Source organism: Triticum dicoccoides, chromosome 2A, assembly GCF_002162155.2.
Source record: "Triticum dicoccoides isolate Atlit2015 ecotype Zavitan chromosome 2A, WEW_v2.0, whole genome shotgun sequence".
NCBI classification, from domain to species: Eukaryota; Viridiplantae; Streptophyta; class Magnoliopsida; order Poales; family Poaceae; genus Triticum; species Triticum dicoccoides.
This window is the reverse complement of record NC_041382.1, coordinates 720463140-720481250: the sequence shown is the minus strand read 5'-3', so window position 1 is coordinate 720481250 and position 18111 is coordinate 720463140. Positions and strand designations below refer to the sequence as shown.

The 18111-nt window shown below is 44.7% G+C and overlaps 1 pseudogene; it reads right to left on the bottom strand.

Moving 5' to 3' along the window:
- Positions 1-296: 296 nt before the first annotated feature.
- LOC119358205 overlaps positions 297-18111 on the bottom strand; it is a 79900-nt pseudogene continuing 62085 nt past the window's right edge.

The window sequence follows — 18111 nt, the reverse complement described above, 5'->3', positions numbered from 1 at the left end:
CGCAAATAGGTGTATTTTGATAAATGCTGCAATGAAATTTCCATGTAACTATCTCATATTATTGTTTGTTGGATTCAAAATAGTTTCTGATTTTCAGAATGTCTGAAATATGCGTCCACAGGTATTTCGAAGTCACTCAATCTGGTTTGTTTCCTACAACACATACTCTTTCTGTAGAGACAGTGAAGCGTCATGCATAAAATTGGATATCTTAAGCAGGCAGGAGGGCCTTACGCAAACAAAAAATTCAATTGTGCTTTCCGAGGAGTTAGTCTCAAATTCAACATATCAACTAGTCAACTAAATCTGTCGAAAAATTGATACTTTGCAGGGAGCAATTTCATGTTCTCCTGATATTTGCCTTTCCTTGAAAAGAGAGACAACATCAATGAAGTAGTTTTAGCTTCAAGTGAGATGCTCTTCCCATCAACTTTAGACAAATAATATCCGGCCTTGGCGATCTCACCTTTTGCCAGAAACATTCTGAGAACATCATTTATAAAATGAGAGCTGGGACCTATACCACTCTTTTCCATCGACGAAAGCATATTGTTAGCATCTTCCACTGCTCCATCTTTTAGAAAATTTCTTATCATTACTATGTAAGTAGATTCATTAGGCACCAACCCACTAGCTGATATTGCAGAAAACAGTTCCTTAGCTTCTTCTCTTTTTTGAACCTTGTACATTGCATTAATCATGGTATTGAGTATTGCAATACTAAACTTCACATTCATTGCACCTAATTTCTGGAACAGAGCAATAGCTTCGTCTGCACAATTATTTCTACAAAGACCTCTTAGTATTACTAGCAAATATGCATGTGCGTTGCAACGAAAGAAAAACAATCAAATTATACAGATGTGGTAGAGATAAAAAAAAGTCTGAATCAAATGCCAGGATTTTTTTTTAGAAAAGGAGGAATACCCCCGGTCTCTGCATCTGGAGATGCATACGGCCAATTTATTAATAATTAACACAAGACCTTACAAAGTCGTACAATAGTAAGACCAAAGCCACCATCTCAGCAACCTCTGTCGTTACTCCTATCTAACTGATGAAGGGGCGCTGATGGTCTGGGCCTAATACCAAAACAGACCTTGCAGTCAAACCTAACATCTAAGACCTGAGGTCCCAACCAGGACGCCTGCTGGACAGGGGCACCCACCAGTCCGGCGTGCTCCTCAACCAGGACGTCTGCCGGGTATGAGGCCGCCACAGCCACCTGTCACATATCCATCTTCAGAGTTGTATTGTTGCATCGGCCTTACCTGGTCTCGCTGCCGCCGACGCCACCACGACGCCAAACAGCGTCGACCTCCTACGCGTGTCCGTCACCACACATCTGACGCCAAGCCTCCGCTGCTCCATGCCGCCAAGAGCCGTCGCCAAGAATATGTAGAAAGAAACACCGCTCCACCGAAAGGGAGGCGGCACACCCCCACCCCTCACCTGCAGACCCTCCCATCCGATCCCAATGTCCTTGGCGCCGCCTCCAGGAAGGTTACGGTGCACGGGGTGCCGCTGACGCCCGATCCGCATAGGATCTTGGGCTTTCACCTGGACATGGGTCGGAGTGGAGAGATGGTGCCCTCAGCAGCGCCCCCAAGGAGGAAAGCGGCGCCAAAAGGCGGCATCGCCGCTGCTGGCCAGCCAAAGCGGCCAAGGTTTCCCTCGGACACCAATCTGCTCCACCAGAACACACCGGAGGTGGATCCGGCAAGATCCAAACCGAACCGGGGACTGAGAAGGGATGCATGGAAGGGAGGGGGAAATACCTCCAGATCTGGCACGCCTGCGGCTCGCTGTCCTCACGGCCGAACCCTCAGACACGCCGCACGCCACGCCAGCAGGGGCCGCCGCCCTTGGATCCGATGGCCTCCACGAAGAAGGAGCGCCGAAGACCCCGCCGCCACCTTCCCCGGCGCCCGCGCGGGCTTTCCCGGCGGTCGTCTCCGGTGGCGGCAAGGAGGGTGGGGGGAGGCGGCGGGGGAAAACCCTAGATTCCCCCGAGTCGCCCTAGGGGCGACGCGAGGGACGGAACGAGGGATGAGATAAGGATTTTCAATATGTCATTTCACAAACTATGTCTGAGTGCTGTCATGATGAGAATGGACTTTTAAAAAGTCATTTCAAAAACTGAAAATGTGACGGTCTCATCACGACTTGATTTCCTAAGGCGCCACGATGAAATATATTTTTTTGTTGAGCAAACTACATTGATGGACCCATGCCTGAGCTAGACTGATGCATGATGTTTCTCGCCTTGACGCGGAAACCTTTTTTACCCGACGCGCGAGGGACTAAATAAAATCATAAAACGACCTCTATAGATCCAGTAATAAAACCTATACCTAAGCGATGGTTCATTTTGTTCGTTACTTACAAATCGGTTTTTATTTTTGTGGACATTTTCTAAAATTTCATGGATAAAGTTTTCAAATTCCTGAATATGTTTTGAATACACGATCATATTTTAAAAATCATGAGCATTTTTTACTTCATTTTTTTGAAATCTTGCTTTTTTTATAATATGCAAACAATTTTTGAAATCACGAACATTTCATGATTTTCTGAATGTTTTTTGGAGTCACAAACATTTTATGATTTATTTATATATATGTTTTCAGTACTTGTAACTTTTTGAAATTTGAATTTTTTGTAAATCCCGGATTAATTTAAAGAAGGAAAAACAGAAGCAAAAAAGTGAAAGGAAAAAGAAAAAAACAGTGGGCGTCACGACCGGCATATGGACCGCCCCTGCAAATTCACAAACAATTTATGATCTATCTATATATTTTTTCAGTACTCTCAACTTTTTGAAATTTGGATTTTTTTTTGGAAATCCTGGATTAATTTAAAGAAGGAAAAATAGATTGAAAAAATAGAAAGGAAAAAGCAAAAAAAAGGGGGCGTCACGACAGGCATATGGGACGCCCCTGCAAATTCACAAACAGTTTATGATTTATCTATATATATTTTCAGTACTTGCACTTTTTGAAATTTGATTTTTTTTGGAAATCCCGGATAAATTTAAAGAAGGAGAAAGAAAAAGCAAAAAAGAAGAGGGGCATCACGCCCGGCATATGGGCCGGCCCATTATGGCATGCTATATATAGCACATTTTATGATTTATCTATATATATTTTTAGTACTCACAACTTTTTGAAATTTGAATTTTTTGGAAATCCCGGATAAATTTAAAGAAGGAAAAACAGAAGAAATAAATGAGAAAGAAAAAGGCAAAAAAAAAAGAAGAGGGGCTTCACGACCGGTCCATTACGACCTGCTATATATAGCAGAAAAGGGGGTAAAAGGGGATTCAGCATGAATAAAAAGGGCCAATCCGATGACCGGTGGCTTCATGCTTCTAATATATGGTGTATCAGGTTCTATAAGAACCCAATCCGGCGGCGCTTTTGAAAAAATCAAATTGTTTTCTTTACTTTTTACTTATGGGTGGCATAGTGGGTAATTTATGGCAATCTTATGACGATCGACCAGAAGCAATAACCTCTTTATTATTAGGTAGAGAGGTAGAGATACCATATGTGGAAATGCTCACTGTTATTCCATTTTCGGTCATCTCATGAAATATTTTCCTTGCAGCAACAGTTCTCCCAGAATGAAATAACCCATCCAGTATGGTCTCATATGTAACAGTACCGGGCTTAATTCTTTTACTTGCCATTTGTCGAAACAGAGTCAAACCACATCGGTCCTTTTTTCTAGAATAGCCACTAATAAGAGTATTATATGTAACCACATTAGGCTCGTCAACTGATATCATGGAATCAAGCACAATGAGTGCTTCACCCATCTTGCCGACTAAGCAATATCCGTTAATTAATGAACCGAGTGTAATGACATCTGGCCTCTCACCCATGTCTATAACCAAGTCAAAAATAGCATGTGCATCCATAACCTTCCATCTTTGCATAAACTATTTATTATTGAGCTGAAGAAGACAATGCTAGGACGAGGCATACCTTTGTTCATCATTTCAGAAACCAGCTCCTTGACTTTAACCAGATCACCATTTAAACATAAACCCCTAATTAGGGAGTGATAAACAGCTGTGTTGGATTGAACTCCCGTGGCAATCATCTGACTGAACTTGCCCATGGCATCGGTCAATCTAGCCATTCTAGAAAGTGCGGCTATTATAGTGGAATAGGTGACTACGTCGGGACTTACTCCTTTTTCCCACATTTCTGTAAATATGAGCATAGCTTCATCCATCATCCCATGTTTAGCATATGCATCAATTAATATGTTGAAAACATAGCAGTCGGCTACAATACCGCTGCTTTCCATTGAATTACAGAGATCAATCATATCAGCAAAGCATCCTTCAGTAGCATACCCATGAAGCAAAATGTGGTATGAGACGATATCCAGTTTTGTGGCCCTTGGCAGTCATGGATTCAAAAAATTCTGCAGCTTCTTTGCTTCTTCCAAGCTTGCAAAGGGAGGCCAGGAACGAGTTGCAAGTAACAATATCTGGTATAAGACCCCGGCCTGTCATTTCTCTTAACAATTTAGTGGCCTCTTTCAACCGCCCAGATGTGGAATATCCATTGATCATGCAACTATATGTCATTGTATCAGGATGAGCACCATTAGCAACAATCTGCCAAAGGACTAGCTCTGCCTTCTCCATTGCTCTGGCCTTGCACAAAGCGTCAATAATCGAGATATATGTCACCACACTGTGCGCAACATCTTGCTGCACCATTTCATGGAATAGATTGCATGCCTTGCCTGTTTCGCCCTCCATAAGAGGCCATGGATGACCGTGTTATATGCCACCACATCGGGGAAGCAGCCACCTCCTTCTTTCGCGATCATCTGGAGCAGTTCGAGCGCCCGTTGGCTCATGCTATAGTCGCAGAAGCTCTTCAGAACAATGTTGTATGAGAAGGCATTAGGCACGTAGCCGAGCTCAGACATCCTATGAAGCAGCACATTCACAGCCTTGTCCGTCCTTTTCGCATAGCAGAGGCACTTGAGGAAGGTGTTGACAATGATCTGGTTTGTCTTCAGGCCTTTCATCAGGAAGAGGCTGAATAAGGTAAGCACTAGCTTCGGGCGACGCACACGGCAGCAGCAGTCCATGAGGATGTTGTAGGTGCCCGCCACCTACGGGCCGGCTTCCTCTCTGCATACACGGTTGAAGAGAGACATTGCCAGGGCGGGGCCATCCCTGATGCAGGCGCACGGGCGAGGGTGGCAAGAAAGTCGTTCAGGGGGCGGTGATGGATCAAGGTGGCCTTCCGTAGCAATTAGTCGAGCAAGTTGTGTGCGTCTTCGGGCCTGAGCATCCCGGCACGTACACGCTTCGTGGCCGCGACAAAGGCAGCATGTGGGGACCAGGAGCGTGAAGGCAACGACTAGGGGGTGGAGGTGGAGGAGGAGTTTCGGCGGAGGAGGTAGAGGCGGGTGCTACCTCTTGAGCACTACGTTGGTTTTCCCTTGAAGAGGAAAGGGTGGTGCAGTAAAGCAGCGTAAGTATTTTCCTCAATTTTTGAGAACCAAGGTATCAATCCAGTAGGAGACCACGCGCGAGTCACCTCGTACCTACACAAACAAATAAGAACCTCGCAACCAACGCGATAAAAGGGTTGTTAATCCCTTCACGGCCACTTGCAAGAGTGAGATCTGATAGAGATGATAATAATAAGATAAGTATTTTTGGTATTTTTATGATATAGATTGAAAGTAAAGATAGCAAAATAAAATAGATTGGAAACTTGTATGATGGAAAATAGACCTGGGGGCCATATGTTTCACTAGTGGCTTCTCTCAAGATAGCATAAGTATTACGGTGGGTGAACAAATTACTGTCGAGCAATTGATAGAAAAGCGAACAATTATGAGAATATCTAGGTATGATCATGTATATAGGCATCACGTCCGTGACAAGTAGATCGACTCCTGCCTACATCTACTACTATTACTCCACACATCGGCCGCTCTCCAGCATGCATCTAAAGTATTAAGTTCATAAGAACAGAGTAACACCTTAAGCAAGATGACATGATGTAGAGGGATAAACTCATGCAATATGATATAAACCCCATCTTTTTATCCTCAATGGCAACAATACGTGTCGTTTCCCTTTTTGTCACTGGGATCGAGCACCGCAAGATTGAACCCAAAGCTAAGCACTTCTCCCATTGCAAGAAAGATCAATCTAGTAGGCCAAACCAAATTGATGATTCGAAGAGACTTGCAAAGATAAACCAATCATACATAAAAGAATTCAGAGAAGATTTAAATATTGTTCATAGATAAACTTGATCATAAACCCACAATTCATCGGATCTCGACAAACACACCGCAAAAGAAGATTTCATCGAATAGATCTCCAAGAGAATCGAGGAGAACTTTGTATTGAGATCAAAAGAGAGAGAAGAAGCCATCTAGCTACTAGCTATGGACCCGAAGGTCTGAGATAAACTACTCACACATCATCGGAGGGGCCATGGAGTTGATGTTGAGGCCCTCCGTGATCAATGCCCCCTCCGACGGAGCTCCGGAAAAGGCCCCAAGATGGGATCTCTTGGGTACAGAAGGTTGCGGCGGTGGAATTAGGTTTTCGTGGTGCTCCTGGATGTTTGCGGAGTATATGGATATATATATAGGAGGAAGAAGTAGGTCGGTGGAGCAATGAGGGGCCCATGAGGGTGAAGGGTGCGCCTAGGGGGTGGGTGCGCCCCCTGCCTCGTGGCCTCCTCGATTGTTTCTTGACGTCCACCCTAAGTCTCGTGGATCACGTTTGTTCCAAAAATAACGCTCCCGAAGGTTTCATTCCGTTTGGACTCCGTTTGATATTCCTTTTCGGCGAAACTCTAAAATAGGCAAAAAAAACAGCAATTTGGGCTGGGCCTCCGGTTAATAGGTTAGTCCCAAAAATAATATAAAAGTGTAAAAATAAGCTCATTAACATCCAAAATAGATAATATAATAGCATGGAGCAATCAAAAATTATAGATACGTTGGAGACGTATCAAGCATCCCCAAGCTTAATTCCTGCTCGTCCTCGAGTAGGTAAATGATAAAAACAGAATTTTTGATGTGCAATGCTTCCTAACATATTTCTCAATATAATTTTTCTTTATTGTGGCATGAATGTTCAGATCCGAAAGATTCAAGATAAAAGTTTAATATTGACATAGAAATAATAATACTTCAAGCATACTAACTAAGCAATCATGTCTTCTCAAAATAACATGGCCAAAGAAAGTTATCCCTACAAAATCATATAGTCTGGCTATGCTCTATCTTCATCACACAAAATATTAAATCATGCACAACCCCGGTGACAAGCCAAGCAATTGTTTCATACTTTTGATGTTCTCAAACTTTTTCAATCTTCACGCAATATATGAGCGTGAGCCATGGATATAGCACTATGGTGGAATAGAATGGTGGTTGTGGAGAAAAAAAAGGAGAAGATAGTCTCACATCAACTAGGCGTATCAAAGGGCTATGGAGATGCCCATTAATAGATATCAATGTGAGTGAGTAGGGATTGCCATGCAACGGATGCACTAGAGCTATAAGTGTATGAAAGCTCAACAAAAGAAACTAAGTGGGTGTGCATACAACTTGCTTGCTCACGAAGACCTAGGGTAATTTGAGGAAGCCCATCATTGGAATATACAAGCCAAGTTCTATAATGTAAAATTCCTACTAGTTTATGAAAGTGACAACATAAGAGACTCTCTATCATGAAGATCATGGTGCTACTTTGAAGCACAAGTGTGGAAAAAGGATAGTAACATTGTCCCTTCTCTCTTTTTCTCTCATTTCATTTTTTCTTTTTTTATTTGGGCCTTCTTCTTTTTTTTGGCCTCTTTTTTTTCGTCCGGAGTCTCACCCCGACTTGTGGGGGAATCATAGTCTCCATCATCCTTTCCTCGCTGGGACAATGCTCTAATAATGATGATCATCACACTTGTTTTTTACTTACAACTCAAGAATTACAACCCAATACTTAGAACAAAATATGACTCCCTCCGACGGTGTACTGGGATATGCAATGAATCGAGAGTGACATGTATGAAAAATAATGAACGGTGGCTTTGCCACAAATACGATGTCAACTACATGATCATGCAAAGCAATATGACAATGATGAAGCGTGTCATAGCAAACGGAACGGTGGAAAGTTGCATGGCAATATATCTCGGAATGGCTATGAAATGCCATAATAGGTAGGTATGGTGGCTGTTTTGAGGAAGGTAAATGGTGGGTTTATGGTACAGGCAAAAGTTGTGCGGTAGTAGAGAGGCTAGCAATGGTGGAAGGGTGAGAGTACGTATAATCCATGGACTCAACATTAGTCATAAAGAACTCACATACTTATTGAAAAAATATATTAGTTATCGAAACAAAGTATTATGTGCATGCTCCTAGGGGGGTAGATTGGTAGGAAAAGACCATCGCTCGTCCCCGACCGCCACTCATAAGGAAGGCAATCAATAAATAAATCATGCTCCGACTTCATCACATAACGGTTCACCATACGTGCATGCTACGGGAATCACAAACTTCAGCACAAGTATTTCTCAAATTCACAACTACTCAACTAGCATGACTCTAATATCACCATCTCCATATCTCAAAACAATCATCAAGTATCAAACTTCTCTTAGTATTCAATGCACTTATATGAAAGTTTTTATTATGCATAAAAGCAAATTGCCATGTTGTTCTAAAGGACTCTCAAAATAATATAAGTGAAGCATGTGAGATCAATTATTTCTATAAAATAAAACTACCACCGTGCTCTAAAAGATATAAGTGAAGCACTAGAGCAAAAACTATATAGCTCAAAAGATATAAGTGAAGCACATAGAGTATTCTAATAAATTCCAATTCATTGTTGGGGAATGTAGTAATTTCAAAATTTTCCCTACGCACACACAGGATCATGGTGATGCATAGCAACGAGAGGGGAGAGTGTGTCCATGTACCCTCGTAGACCGAATGTGGAAGCGTTATGACAACGCGGTTGATGTAGTCGTACGTCTTCACGATCGACCGGTCCTCAGTACCGAACGTACGGCACCTCCGCGTTCAGCACACGTTCAGCTCGGTGACGTCCCGCGAACTCATGATCCAGTAGAGCTTGGGGAAGAGTTTCGTCAGCATGACGGTGTGGTGACGATGTTGATGAAGATACCGCAGCAGGGCTTCGCCTAAACACCGCTACAGTATGACCAAGGTGGATTATGGTGGAGGGGGGCACCGCACACGGCTGGGAGAGATCTTTGTGATCAACTTGTGTGTCTAGAGGTGCCCCCCGCCCTTGTATATAAAGGAGCAAGGGGGAGGCCGGCCGGCCCTTGTTGGTGCGCCAGGAGGAGGAATCCTCCTCCTAGTAGGAGTAGGATTCCTCCCTTTCCTACTCCTACTAGGAGGGGGAAAGGAAGGGGAAGACAGAGAAGGAAAGGGGGGCGCCCCCCCCCCTCTCCTAGTCCAATTCGCACCAGAGGGAGGGGGCGCACTTCCTGCCCTAGGCCGGCCCCTCTCTCTTTCGCTTATGGCCCAACAAGGCCCATTAGCCCCCGGGGGGTTCCGGTAACCCCTCCGGTACTCCGCTAAAATCCCGATTTTACCCGGAACTCTTCCGATGTCCAAATGTAGGCTTCCAATATATCAATCTTTATGTCTCGACCATTTCGAGACTCCTCGTCATGTCCGCGATCATATCTGGGACTCCGAACTCCGTTTGGTACATCGAAACATATAAACTCATAAAATTGATCGTCACAGAACTTTAAGCGTGCGGACCCTGCGGGTTCGAGAACTATGTAGACATGACCAAGACATGTCTCCAGTCAATAACCAATAGCGGAACCTGGATGCTCATATTGGCTCCTACATATTCTACGAATATCTTTATCGGTCAAACCGCATAACAACATACGTTGTTCCCTTTGTCATCGGTATGTTACTTGCCTGAGATTCGATCGTCGGTATCTCAATACCTAGTTCAATCTCGTTACCGGCAAGTCTCTTTACTCATTCCGTAATACATCATCCCGCAACTAACTCATTAGTTACAATGCTTGTGAGGCTTATAGTGATGTGCATTACCGAGAGGGCCCAGAGATACCTCTCCGACAATCGGAGTGACAAATGCTAATCTCGAAATACGCCAACTCAACAAGTACCTTCGGAGACACCTGTAGATCACCTTTATAATCACCCAGTTACGTTGTGACGTTTGGTAACACACAAAGTGTTCCTCCGGTAAACGGGAGTTGCATAATCTCATAGTCATAGGAACATGTATAAGTCATGAAGAAAGCAATAGCAACATACTAAACGATGAAGTGCTAAGCTAACGGAATGGGTCATGTCAATCACATCATTCTCCTAATGACGTGATCCCATTAATCAAATGAAAACTCATGTCTATGTCTAGGAAACTTAACCATCTTTGATTCAACGAGCTAGTCAAGTAGAGGCATACTAGTGACACTCTGTTTGTCTATGCATTCACACATGTATCAAGTTTCCGGATCATACAATTCTAGCATGAATAATAAACATTTATCATGAAATAAGGAAATAAATAATAACTTTATTATTGCCTCTAGGGCATATTTCCTTCAGTCTCCCACTTGCACTAGAGTCAATAATCTAGATTACACAGTAATGATTCTAACACCCGAGGAGCCTTGGTGTTGATCATGTTTTGCTCGTGGAAGAGGCTTAGTCAACGGGTCTGCAACATTTAGATCCGTATGTATCTTGCAAATCTCTATGTCTCCCACCTGGACTTGATCCCGGATGGAGTTGAAGCGTCTCTTCATGTGCTTGGTTCTCTTGTGAAATCTGGACTCCTTTGCCATAGCAATTGCACCAGTATTGTCACAAAAGATTTTCATTGGACCCGATGCACTAGGTATGACACCTAGATCGGATATGAACTCCTTCATCCAGACTCCTTCATTCGCTGCTTCCGAAGCAGCAATGTACTCCGCTTCACATGTAGATCCCGCCACGACACTGTTGGGGAACGTAGTAATTTCAAAATTTCTCCTACGCACGCACAGGATCATGGTGATGCATAGCAACGAGAGGGGAGAGTGTCGTCCACGTACCCTCGTAGACCGTTAAGCGGAAGCATTATGACAACGCGGTTAATGTAGGCGTACGTCTTCACGATCGACCGATCCTTAGTACCGAACGTACATCACCTCCGCGTTCAGCACACGTTCAGCTCGGTGACGTCCCGCGAACTCACGATCCAGTAGAGCTCGGGGAAGAGTTTCGCCAGCACGACGGCGTGGTGACGATGTTGATGAAGCTACCGCAGCAGGCCTTCGCCTAAACACCACTACAGTATGACCGAGGTGGATTATGGTGGAGGGGGGCACTGCACACGGCTGGGAGAGATCTTTGCGATCAACTTGTGTCTTGGTGTGCCCCCTGCCCCCGTATATAAAGGAGCAAGGGAGGAGGAGGCCGTCCCTAGGAGGGGCGCGCCAAGGGAGTAGGATTCCTACTCCTAGTAGGAGTAGGTTTCCTCCTTTCCTAGTCCAACTAGGAGAAGGGGGGAAAGGAGGGGAGTGGAGAAGGAAGGGAGAGGGGGGCAGCACCCCAAACCCCTTGTCCAATTCGGACTGGGCTTGGGAGAGGCGCGCGCCACCTCCTGGCTGTTGCCTCTCCTTCCCACTAAGGCCCATTAAGGCCCAATATAACTTCCCCGTATTCCCGTAACTCCTCGGTACTCTGAAAAATACCCGAATCACTCAAAACCTTTCCGATGTCCGAATATAGTCGTCCAATATATCGATCTTTACGTCTCGACCATTTTGAGACTCCTCGTCATGTCCCCGATCTCATCCGGGACTCCGGACTACCTTCGGTACATCAAATCACATAACTCATAATACAAATCGTCACTGAAACTTTAAGCTTGCGGACCCTACGGGTTCGAGAACTATGTAGACATGACCAAGACACGTCTCCGGCCAATAACCAATAGCGGAACCTAGATGCTCATATTGGCTCCCACATATTCTACGAAGATCTCGTTACCGGCAACAGTATGTTACTTGTCCGAGATTCGATCGTCGGTATCTCAATACCTAGTTCAATCTCGTTACCGGCAAGTCTCTTTACTCGTTTCGTAATACATCATCTCGCAACTAACTCATTAGTTGCCATGCTTGCAAGGCTTATGTGATGTGCATTACCGAGAGGGCCCAGAGATACCTCTCCGACAATCGGAGTGACAAATCCTAATCTCGAAATACGCCAACCCAACATGTACCTTTGGAGACACCTGTAGAGCACCTTTATAATCACCCATTTACGTTGTGACGTTTGGTAGCACACAAAGTGTTCCTCCGGCAAACGGGAGTTGCATAATCTCATAGTCATAGGAACATGTATAAGTCATGAAGAAAGCAATAGCAACATACTAAACGATCGGGTGCTAAGCTAATGGAATGGGTCATGTCAATCAGATCATTCACCTAATGATGTGATCCCGTTAATCAAATAACAACTCCTTGTTCATGGTTAGGAAACATAACCATCTTTGATTAACGAGCTAGTCAAGTAGAGGCATACTAGTGACACTCTGTTTGTCTATGTATTCACACATGTATTATGTTTCCGGTAATACAATTCTAGCATGAATAATAAACATTAATCATGAAATAAGGAAATAAATAATAACTTTATTATTGCCTCTAGGGCATATTTCCTTCAGTATCCCACTTGCACTAGAGTCAATAATCTAGTTCACATTGCCATGTGATTTAACACCAATAGTTCACATCACCATGTGATTAACACCAATAGTTCACATCGTCATGTGACCAACACCCAAAGGGTTTACTAGAGTCAATAATCTAGTTCACATCGCTATGTGATTAACACCCAAAGAGTACTAAGGTGTGATCATGTTTTGCTTGTGAGAGAAGTTTAGTCTACGGGTCTGCCACATTCAGATCCGTGTGTATTTTGCAAATTTCTATGTCAACAATGCTCTGCACGGAGCTACTTTAGCTAATTGCTCCCACTTTCAATATGTATCTAGATCGAGACTTAGAGTCATCCAGATAGGTGTCAAAGCTTGAATTGATGTAACTCTTTACGATGAACCTTTTGTCACCTCCATAATCGAGAAACATATCCTTATTCCACTAAGGATAATTTTGACCGCTGTCCAGTGATCTACTCCTAGATCACTATTGTACTCCCTTGCCAAGAATAGTGTAGGGTATACAATAGATCTGGTACACAGCATGGCATATGTCGGTGTCAAAACCGGCGCATCTCGGGTAGGGGGTCCCGAACTATGCGTCTAAGGCGGATGGTAATAGGAGGCGGGGGACACGATGTTTACCCAGGTTCGGGCCCTCTTGATGGAGGTAATACCCTACATCCTGCTTGATTGTTCTTGATGATATGAGTATTACAAGAGTTGATCTAGCACGAGATCAAAGAGGCTAAACCCTAGAAGCTAGCGTATGGTATGATTGTATGTTGTCCTACGGACTAAAACCCTTCGATTTATATAGACACCGGAGGGGGCTAGGCTTACACAAGGTCGGTTACAAAGGAGGAGATATACATATCCATAATGCCTAGCTTGCCTTCCACGCCAAGTAGAGTCCCATCCAGACACGAGACGAAGTCTTCAATCTTGTATCTTCATAGTCCAACAGTCCGGCCAAAGGATATAGTCTGGCTGTCTGGAGACCCCCTAATCCAGGACTCCCTCAGTAGCCCCTGAACCAGGCTTCAATGACGATGAGTCCGGCGTGCAGTGTTGTCTTCGGCATTGCAAGGCGGGTTCCTCCTCCGAATACACCATGGAAGAGTTTGAATACAAGGGCAGTGTTCGACCCTGCAAAATAAGTTCCGCATACCACCGTAGAGAGAGTAACATTTCCACAAATCTAATCTGCTGACACGTTTTGACAGCATGACATCACGCCATGGCCCGGTCATTATTCAAACCGTTTTTTCTCAACCAGCTCCGCACATAGCGCGAGGCGGTTTTCTAAAGCAGAGATCGTGTCCCCCTTATCATGGGATTCTCATCAATAGAAACGTGGGTAACCCAACCGTGCCTGTTGGTATGACTCCTAGATCTTAGGCAAGTCCCAAACGGCCACGAGGAGGATGCCTGATATTCACCCTCTTTATAAAGGGGACAAGGCTCTTTCTTTTTTCCCTCCCACGCTCAATCGAATCCTTTCCCCGCCTCGAGTTCTAACACCCAAAGCTCAGGTCAGGTGCTTTGGACCTTCAACTATGTCCGAATCCAACCTTCAAGGTCGGTGGATGCCTTCCTCCGTCACAGAGGAGGACATCAAGAAGTTGAGAGAGGCCATATATCTGACCGCCGAAATTTCGCATAGGCTGCCCGCCCGAGGGCAGGTCGTCCCTACTCCCGAACCCAACGAGAGCATTGTGTTCATCTCCCACTTCCTCCGAGGACTAGGCCTCGCTCTGGATCCCTTTGTTAGGGGTCTTATGTTCTATTATGGGCTGGATTTTCACGATCTGGCCCCGGATTCCCTTCTTCACATCTCGTCATTTATTGTCGTATGTGAGGCCTTACTCCGCATTACCCCTCACTTCGGCTTGTGGCTCAAGACCTTTGATGTGAAGCCAAAGATGATCGAGGGGCGGCACGCTGCGTGCGGAGGTGCTTTAATAAGCAAAATCGCTGACGCTCCATGGCCAGAGGGTTCCTTCCCAGAGGTGTCCGGATTGTGGCAGCGGGGGTAGTTGTCACACCCTCGATGCGACTATAGCTCCCACGTGTCGAGGCACGACTTAGAGACATAATCGCATAGAAGGCATATGTCGCAAGTTAGGCAAGCTTCACAACATCCCATGTAATATAAATAATAATAAAGCGGAGATAACATAGTTGGCTTACACTCGCCACGTCAATCAAGTACATAAATAACATTACATCATCCAATCACTCATGGCCCGACTACGGCGCCAAAATAAAAGAGAACCCAACATGCAACACGGTCCCAATCACCCCCCAACTGGGCACCACTACTGATCATCGGGAAAGGAAACATAGTAACGTTGAGAGTCTTAGTCGAACTCCCACTTGAGCTCATACGCGTCTCCTGGAGCGGAAACATCAGGCCCTGCATCTGGTGTAATAGTAATCTGTGAGCCACAGGGACTCAGCAATCTCGCACCCTCGCGATCAAGACTATTTAAGCTTATAGGTAAGGCAGGGTAAGTATAAGTGGAGCTGCAGCAAGCGACTAGCAAATATGGTGGCTAACTTATTCGCAAAAGAGAGCGAGAAGAGGAGGCAAAGCACGAGCGAGAAACTAGAGAGCTACCTGTGCAAACATTACTCCAACACCGTGTCCACTTCCCGGACTCCGCCGAGAAGAGGCCATCACGGTAACACACTCAGTTGATTCATTTTAATTAAGTTAAGGTTAAAGTTATCTACAACCGGACATTAACAAATTCCCATCTGCCCATAACCGCGGGCACGGCTTTCAAAAATTCAAATCCCTGTAGGGGAGTCCCAACTTAGCCCATGACAAGCTCTCACGGTCAATGAAGGAATAGACCTCCTCCCAAGACGTTCCGATCAGAATCAGTATCTCGGTTACTCAAGACACTTCGACAGGTTAAAACAAGACCAGCAACACCGCCCGAATGTGCCGACAAATCCCGATAGGAGCTGCACATATCTCTTTCTCAGGGCACACTCAGATGAGCGCTCCATACAACTAAAACCAAACCTCGAGTTTCCCCGAGGGGGCGCTGCACAGGACTCTAGTTTGGACCAACACTCAGAGGAGCACTGGCCCGGGGGGGTTTAAATACGATGACCCGCGGGCTCCGGAAACCCGAGGGAAAAAGAGGCTAGGTGGAAAATGGTAAGACCAAGGTTGGGCATTGCTGGAAAAGCTTTAATCAAGGCGAAATATCAAGGGGTTCCCATTATAACCCAACCGCATAAGGAACGCAAAATCTGGGAACATAACACCGATATGACGGAAACTAGGGCGGCAAGAGTGGAACAAAACACTAGGCGAGAGGCTGAGCCTTCCACCCTTTACCAAGTATATAGATGCATTAAGATAACAAGATAATATAATGATATCCCAACAAGTAAATAAATGTTCCAACAAGGAACGACCTCCAATCTTCACCTGCAACTAGCAACGCTATAAGAGGGGCTGAGCAAAGCGGTAACATAGCCAATCAACGGTTTGCTAGGACAATGGTGGGTTAGAGGTTTGACATGGCAATTTGGGAGGCTTGAAAGCAAGTGGTAGGCATTGTAGCAATGGCGTAGCAAAAGAGCGAGCAAAACTAGCATAGCAAAGATAGTAGTGATTTCGAGGGTATGATCATCTTGCCTGCACAGTTGTCAGAGTTGACTGGATCCTCGAAAGCAAACTCAACAGGCTCCTCGTTAGCGAACTCATCTCCCGGCTCTACCCAAACAAGCAACAAGGATACAATCAAACACGTGCAAGGATCAAGCAACATGGTGCAATGATGATATGCTATGCAGGATGCGATGCGGGATGCAAGATGAAAGATATGACAGGAAATGCATGAACCTGGCCTCAACATGGAAATCCAAGTGTGTCACTGGAAAGATGAGATGAAATCGCTTGAAAACGATATAAAGAACACCGGAATCGGAGTTACGGTTTGGAAATGGCAAGCGATTCAAATATGACACCGGTCTGCGATTTACAGCAAGTAGCCATCTAAATGCAATGAGATGAACATGCTACAACACTCAAACATGACAACAAAATACATGGCAGGGATGCATTCATGATGCTTAACAAAAGTCTAGCACTGAGCTACGGCCAATTCATTCATTAACAGGTTCAAACAAGCATGGCAAAAATGCATATGACAAACAGATCTCAGACTTAGTGAAATTAACACTTGTCTGGAATTTCAGATCAGGAGCCCTCTTCGGAGTAACAGAACTATATGCTACAGGATCTGAACATGGCAAAGTAAAGCATGGCATGGAGCTACTCAAAGAGCTTAACAGAAATCCCTTAGTGACCTTGAGCCAAAAGGGATCAGAAAATACAATTGCAAGCATGTGAACATAGCAAAAACATAATCAGTTTTCAGACTTAGTGAAAACTGGCACATGCTGAAATATAACTCAAGTAGGCATGTATACGAGCTCGATGCACTCACTACAGAGCAAGTCATGGCAAGAAAAGCATACATCCATCAAGAAGGCACAAAATGCAAGCTATACATGGCAAGAACAATAACATAGCATGCACGGAACAACTAGAACATCACCGGCAAAATTGCAAACAAGTTGACAATCTGCCCAGATTCACAAAGTAGCAAAAGTAGAGCTCGATTGACTCAAGCTAGGGTGCCCCATAATTGCAAACAAAGACATGGATGGATAGAGCACTATAATATTAAGAAAACACCCTTACTGATCATCCTCAAAAGAGGCACGGATCACTAGGAAACAACAAGAACATATGGCATCATGAGATAAACAGATCAAGGACTTAGTGGAATTACTAAGTCCCTGAAAACAGACTTAGCAAGTGCGCCACTTTGCAAGCTTGCACAAGTCACCACACACATCACAAAAATACATGGGTTGCACCTCTAGAAAAATGACAAAACCCTTAACAAAACACATGTAGAGCATCAGGGCATAGCATGCACACAATAAACATGGCAAAAATGACAAAAACCTAAATGGAGTAGCAGATCTGACAATAATCTCAAGTATCTCTCTTCTAACAGCATTTCGGGCATCAAGATGAACTCAAATGAAAATGATGCAATGGAATGAAATGATGTACTCTCTGAGATGAACATTTTGATATGCTATATGCATGAATCGGAGCTACGGATGCAAAGTTACGGGGCTACAAACATGAGCACTTGGATCTGAGAATTTCGGGACTTAGGAAAAATTCAACCTCCGGATTAGGGTTTCCAGATCTGCACGCTTCCCGAGGGGGCGGCGCGCGCACTGTAGACGGCCGGGGTTCGATTCACCGGCGGGAGAGAAGAAGAGGCGAGGACGAGGGCGAGGGCGGCCGGCGGCGGTGGAGCTTGCCG